Raw genomic sequence first — 7,436 nt, 5'->3', positions numbered from 1 at the left:
TTAGAGGCTTATGCTTGTCTTGAGCTCCACCACGCAAATAACAATAAACCCTTGCTAAAAGAAAGCTCGGCCTACCAAGTCAATGCTTCCATGTTGTGTTTATATTACAGCTAGCAACCTACAGTACATTCGGAAAGTATTCAGACCCCTTGACCTTTAAAAATTGTTTGTTACATTTAAAAATTGTTTGTTACGTTACGGCCTTATTCTAAAATGAATTAAGTCGTTTTTTCCCCCTTATCAATCTACGGACACAATCCCATAAAGACAAAGCAAAAAACAGGTTTCTAGAAATGTTTGCAAATGTATATATAAAAAAATAACTGAAATCACATTTTACGTAAGTATTCAGACCCTTTACTCAGTACTTTTGGCAGTGATTACAGCCTTGAGTCTTATTGGGTACGATGCTACGAGCTTGGCACACCTGTATTTGGGCAGTTTCTCCTATTCTTCTCTGCAGATCCTCTCAAGCTCTGTCAGGTTGGATGGGGAGCGTCGCTGCACAGCTATTTTCAGGTCTCTCCAGAGATGTTCGATCGGGTTCAAGTCCAGGCTCTGGCTGGGCCACTCAAGTACATTAATTGACTTGTTCTGAAGCTGTTCCTGTGTTGTCTTTGTTGTGTGCTTAGGGTCATTGTCCTCTTGGAAGGTGAACCATCTCTGCATCACTGTGCCAATCAGGCCTTTATGGTAGAGTGGCCAGACTGAAGCCACTCAGTAAAAGGCACTAGACAGCCTGCTTCGAGTTTGCCAAAAGGCACCTAAACACTCTCAGACCATGAGAAACAAGATTCTCTGGTCTGATGAAACCTAGATTAAACACTTTGGCCTGAATGCCAAGCGTCACACCTGGAGGAAACCTGGCACCATCCCTATGGTGAAGCATGGGGCTGGCAGCATCATGCTGTGGGGATGTTTTTCAGAGGCAGGGACTGGGAGACTAGCTGGATCGAGGGAAAGATGAACAGAGCAAATTACTGAGAGATACTTGATGAAAACCAGCGCCAGAACGCTCAGGACCTCAGTCAGGGGAGATGGTTGTCCTTCTGGAAGGTTCTCTCATCTCCACAGAGGAACTCTGGAGCCTTTACAGAGTGACCATCGGGTTTTTGGTCACCTCCCTGACCTAGGTCATTCTCCCCCAATTCCTCAGTTTCTCCGGTCGGCCAGCTCTAAGGACAATAAGGACTTTAAGGACAATTCCTTTGACCTCATGGCTTGATTTTGCACTGACATGCATTGTCAACTGTGGGACCTTTATATAGACAGGTGTGTGCCTTTCCAAATCATGTCCAATCAATAACATTTACGATGGGGGGACTCCAATCAAGTTCTAGAAACATCTTAAGGATGATCAATGGAAACAGGATGCACCTGAACTCAATGTTGAGTCTCATAGCAAAAGGTCTGAATAGTTATGAAAATAAGCTATTTCTGTTTTTATTTTTAATACACGAGCAAAAAATGTGAAAAAACAGTTTTCGCTTTGTCATCATGGGGTATTGTGTGTAGATTGAGGGGAAAATGTATTTAATCCATTTTAGAGTAAGGGTGTAACATAACAAAATGTGGAAAAAGTCAAGGGGTCTGAATACTTTACGAATGCACTGCCATCTCAAGAGTATATGATTTCATGAAAATAGTACATTTCAGTCATTTATTAAACATTCAGAGCAACCAGCAACTTGCTCAAGGGCACATCGACATATTTTTTGCCTAGTCAGCTAAGGGGATTCTAAACAGTGACCATTCGGTTACTGGCCCAACTCTCTTAACCACTAGGCTAATTACCGAGTACGTATTGTTTATTTTTCAATGATAGCATGTTTTTTTCTGTGACAGTGTAAAGCATATTATTTACAAATTCTATTGTTTTTTTATATAAAACTGCTTTGATACACCACCTTACTAGTTTATCAACTACATATACTCCACCAACCAACTACATCCAATACACCTACCAATTACATCCAATACACTTACCAACAACAACCACTACACCAGCATTTGCATAACACCTTCTGAACCAACCCTGCTAATTATTTTAGTAACCCATGTTGGCCAGAAAGCCTAATCCCTCTGTAAATGCGGATTACAGGGAGGTTGTTGGGTCTTTGGCCATGTTTGTTTTTAAACAGGCACCCTCTTAGTCCCAGAGGTTACCATTTCCCGCCTGATTACCTATTAGCGCAGAGCGCTAGCTAATGAAGTTGTGTGAAAACACAACAATTTATGCTACTCATGTAATATACCATAAACCCAGTTAATCCCAAATAGCCCTTGCATGGTTTAACACCCTTAAGAATGCAGTAAACAATTAAATCTGTGATTTTTCTCTTGAATCCAGGGGATGTGAGTGAGCTAGCCATCTGTTTGTCTCCCCTATCTAGCTATGTAAACGTAGCATAACAAGTTAGCTAGCAGGCCCGCTGGACTTTACTCTGTTGCTTAGCAATGGTGAGTCTGTGACAGATTGGATTGTTTATATAAAGGATAGTTTAATGTGTGATCCAAGCCCCCTAATGGAGGGAAAATATGATGGGATGTCCAGAATTATGTTTTTTATTTTGTTTTGTTGTCATTTAGTCAATGCATAGTTATTTTACTACTTTGTCTATACATATCTGGTTTCTTGCTTTTAGTAACTCTTCAGAAATACAGAAAATATTACGTTTCCCTTACAAAAATGTACGATGGTACTACTATGGTACTTTCATTCATACCACGGTACTTTCACTTATACCATGGTATAGTCTGAACCATGGCAATGTACTGTGATTTTAGCTTTGAAGTATGATGGCACTAAATAATTTTTTGGTACAATTCTTCATAATTGTGCATAACCAGAATGTATAATGCAGGTTTAAACCATGCTATTTCCATAATCCACAGCTATGCCAAATTATGCAATGCCATGGCATTATTTAGGTGCATGGAAGTACCATCATACTTCAAAGCTAAAACCCTGGTACATTTCCATGATTCAGATTTATACCATGGTATAAATGATGCAATCCATGGTAATATTTTACAGTATGGTACAATCTTTATTAATTATGCATTACCATAGTACAATGGCAGTATAATGCATTAAATAAATAAATCCCCCAAGGTCAAAAGAGGTTGGTTGGTATTATATTGATGAGTTTATATACCAGTATGGGCAAGTTTCTGATAAAGTCAGAGGTAGGCTACTACTGTTGGTCCTAGTTAATCTGTATCATCAAAGAAAAATAGAAGTTGTGGAAAAGGGATAGTACTTAATGTATTACCAATACAGTTTTTTACTTGTTTGGGTTCCCTGTGTTGCCAACCTGAAATGTGGGAGAATGTCAGATACATTTGTAAATATAGTGTATATGAACACCCCTTCAAATTTGTGGATTTGGCTATTTCAGCCACACCCATTGTTGACAGGTGTATACAATTGAGCACACAGCCATGCAATCTCCATAGACAAACACTGGCAGTAAGTAGAATTACCTTACAGAAGAGCTCAGTGACAACATGGCACTGTCATAGGATGCCACCTTTCCAACAAGTCAGTTTGTCAAATTTCTGTCCAGCTAGAGCTGTCCCAGTCAACTGTAATTGCTGTTATTGTGAAGCGGAAACGTTTAGGAGCAACAACTGCTCAGCTGTGAAGTGGTAGGCCACACAAGCTCACTGAACGGGCCCACCAAGTGCTGAAGCGCGTAACTCGTAAAAATTGTCTGTCCTCAGTTGCAAGACTCACTACCGAGTTCCAAACTGCCTCTGGAAGCAACGTCAGCACAATAACTGTTCGTCTGGAGCTTCAAGAAGTGACTTCCCATGCCCTAGCAGCCACACACAAGCCTAGGAACACCATACACAATGTAAAGTGTTGGCTGAAGTGGTGTAAAGATTGCAGCCATTGGACTCTGGAGCAGTGCAAATGCATTATCTGGAGTGATGAAATACGCTTCACCATTTGGCAGTCTGACGGACAAATCTGGGTTTAGCCGATGTCAGGAGAACGCTATTTGCCCCAATGCATAGTGCCAACTGTAAAGTTTAGTTGAGGAGGAATAATAGTTTGGGGCTGTTTTTCATGTTCCGGGCTAGGCTCCTTAGTTCAGATGAAGGGAAATCTTAAGGCTGCAGCATACAATGACTATGTAGACGATTCTGTGCTTCCAACTTTGTGGCAACAGTTTGGGGAAGGCCCTTTCCTGTTTCAGCATGACAATGCCCCCGTGCACAAAGCCAGGTCCATACAGAAATGGTTTGTCGATCTGTGTGGAAGAACTTGACTGGCCTACATAGAGCCCTGACCTCAACCCTATCGAACACCTTTGGGATGAATTGGAACGCCGACTGTGAGCCAGGCCTAATCGCCCAACATTAGTTGCCGACCTCACTAATGCTCTTGTGGCTGAATGGAAGCAAGTTCCTGCAGCAATGTTCCAACATCTAGTGGAAAAGCCTTCCCAGAAGGGTGGAGGCTGTTAAAGCAGCAAAGGTGGGACCAACTCCATATTAACACCCGTGAATTTGGAATGAGATGTTCCACAAGCAGGTGTCCGCATACTTTTGGTTGTGTATATGGGTAGGTTACTTTGTAAATGTAATCCATTAAAGTTACTAGTTAGCTGTCCAAAATTGGAATCCGTAACGTAAATTTTGGATTACACAAACTCAGTAACAGAATCTGATTACATTCTGTTACTTTTAGACTACTTTCCCCTTATGAGGCATTAGAATAAGACAAAAATGTATGTTACCAATTGTATGACATCTATTGCAGGATAAATCAATGTTAAAGTTTACATAGCTGGCCATATATGGATGTTAAATTTTACTTTGTGGATTGGTTATGTAGGCTTCTAACCCATCACTTTCTACTACATATAATAATACGATTAAATTAGACTTTGTTTATTAATGTAAAGATTTATCAGAATTACAGTCATTCCAATAAATGTTACACACCTTGATCTTCAAGAATACTACTTTGAGATATGGAAGTATAGATTATCCAAATTGTTTTACATGAGCATGACGCCAAAACCAAGGACTTATTAGCCAGCCCTACTCTGTTGTTTATTATTTTGTTGTCATAGAGGACTGATTGGGCTCATTGATTTGAGTTTAAAAAAATAAATGCTGTGCTCATGGAATGACATGCTTTGAGTACTACTGAAAAGTGCTATTTACATGTGAAAAATGAATGTCATATGCTGCATTTGCTATAGGCCTATTGTTTATTGTTTTGTTGGTGACAATTTGATATCTTGATAATATGCAGCTGTTTAAAGAGCAAATCTACAGACGAAACAATAACAAAATGGTTGGCCCGCCTTTGTTTTGGTAAAAAGCTGAGGGCCTCTGTTTTGGTAAAAAGCTGAGGGCCTCTGTTTTGGTAAAAAGCTGAGGGCCTCTGTTTTTTTTTTTTTTTTAAACAGGCTATAAGCTTATATGTTGGGTTCTCATGGAGTATGACAGTTGAAGTAAGCTCATGAGCCATTTATAAGTTATTTTCTTCAAGAATCAATGGATATATATAATTTATAAATCCAAAAATGGATGTAGCAATTACAGATTGCCCCCTTTAAGACTATCAAAAGTTTGAGCATGTATCCATTATGCCTATGGATTTTTTAAATGATCAGCATGAATTAGATTGAGCAATAAAATCCCAATTTTTATTCCGTAGGTATTTAGCTGTTGCAAGAGTGCATTTTCACTGGCTGTCCACTGGTAAAAAAAACTAAAAAAACAATGATTGATAGGCAGCTTAAACTTCTTGAATTCAACCATCATTGGGTTGAAATACACATTTAGATTTGTGAACAGCCATCAACAACAACCACAATCTGTATAGGGCACAAATAGCTAAATGAGAGAGCAGCAGTGTGATTCAAATCAGTGGCTATATAGATATCAATAATAAGTGATATCCGTATCACGGTAGACTACACCACTGTTGTCATCCTTACCTCCACGCGTTTATTCAAATTGGATCATCTTTGGATGCCGACAGCAGTTGCTCCATTGTGAGTGTTTGGACTGTAGCCTACAAAAGCCTATTCCTGCTATTTTCCCGCGATCCATCAAACACATTTGGTGTGTCATCATATTGGTCTCTGACTTGTGGTCAGGCTCGCTCAGGTGGAATCATTTTAAATGTGCGCCTTTTTCACTGCTGATTTGAATGTCATTGATAAAACAGAGAAGTGTCAAATATTTTTTTTCAAAAACATCCTTTCTGAATTTAAAAGTAAGTAATCCTCAAAGTAATATGTTTGCTGGTAATTTATCACATCATAGTTACGTTTTTCTGTAATCCCTTACATGTAACAGATTAGTCAGGGCAATAGGACCAACAAACGTTTATAGAGACGGTGCGTTCGTAAAATCACTCTGGCTGTCTAATCCTATTTCAGAACACTCGTCTGAGTGTGCCCGAGCGCATAATAACTGATACATTTTCTAAAATATCAATGTAGTCCTGGGCCAGAGCGTCCAGTGTGCCCTCTGAACCCTCCGAGGGAAAATCGCTCTGAATTTACAAAGACAATCTCACAACGCTCTTAATTTACGAACGCCCAGAGCGCACACTGAGCGCAGGAAGGCAATCCAGACTGAATTTACGAACACGGCCAGTGTAAACAAAAGGAAACATTGGAACTTGCTGTTGTTAGGGAGACGTTGATAATTACTGGTAAATGTATTCATGAGAAAAGTTTTTTTGTATGTAGTTATTTAGAATCGTATAAGACTAGCCAAGTCAGTTGAATGAGAGAGCGCCAACTGAAAACTGTATTGAAGAGAGAAGAACCAGATAAACTAAGGTTTCAGACTCCTTCATTATTCTCACCATACCCTATCCAGGTCCTAAGGTTGAAGACAATAACCATGTGTGTTGTGGTTGTTCACGATGAGCTAAAGGGGTTTAAGAGGGTACTAAAGCCTACGATTTGCCATTACAGAGTGATAAGTCAATGTTACATTGTGTGAGTACCATACATTACTATATTGTTTGTCACTTTAACTGAAAAACGTTGGGACACAGACCATCATAATAGATTGGGTTTACTACACTACATGACCAAAAGTATGTGGACACCAGCTTGTCGAACATCTCATTCCAAGATCATGGGCATGAATATGGAGTTGGTCCCCCCTTTGCTGCTATAACAGCCTCCACTCTTATGGGAACGCTTTCCACTAGATGTTGGAACATTGCTGTGGGGACTTGCTTCCATTCAGCCACGAGCATTAGTAAGGTCGGGCAATGACGTTGGGTGGTTAGGCCTGGCTCACAGTCGGAGTTCCAATTCATCCCCCAAAGGTGTTACATGGGGTTGAGGACAGTGCTCTGTGTAGGCCGGTCAAGTTCATCCACACTGATCTCAACAAACCATTTCTGTATGGACCTCGCTTTGTGAACAGGGGCATTGTCATGCTGA

The sequence above is a fragment of the Oncorhynchus gorbuscha genome, linkage group LG14, assembly GCF_021184085.1.
Source record: "Oncorhynchus gorbuscha isolate QuinsamMale2020 ecotype Even-year linkage group LG14, OgorEven_v1.0, whole genome shotgun sequence".
NCBI classification, from domain to species: Eukaryota; Metazoa; Chordata; class Actinopteri; order Salmoniformes; family Salmonidae; genus Oncorhynchus; species Oncorhynchus gorbuscha.
This window is presented reverse-complemented; position numbering follows the sequence as displayed.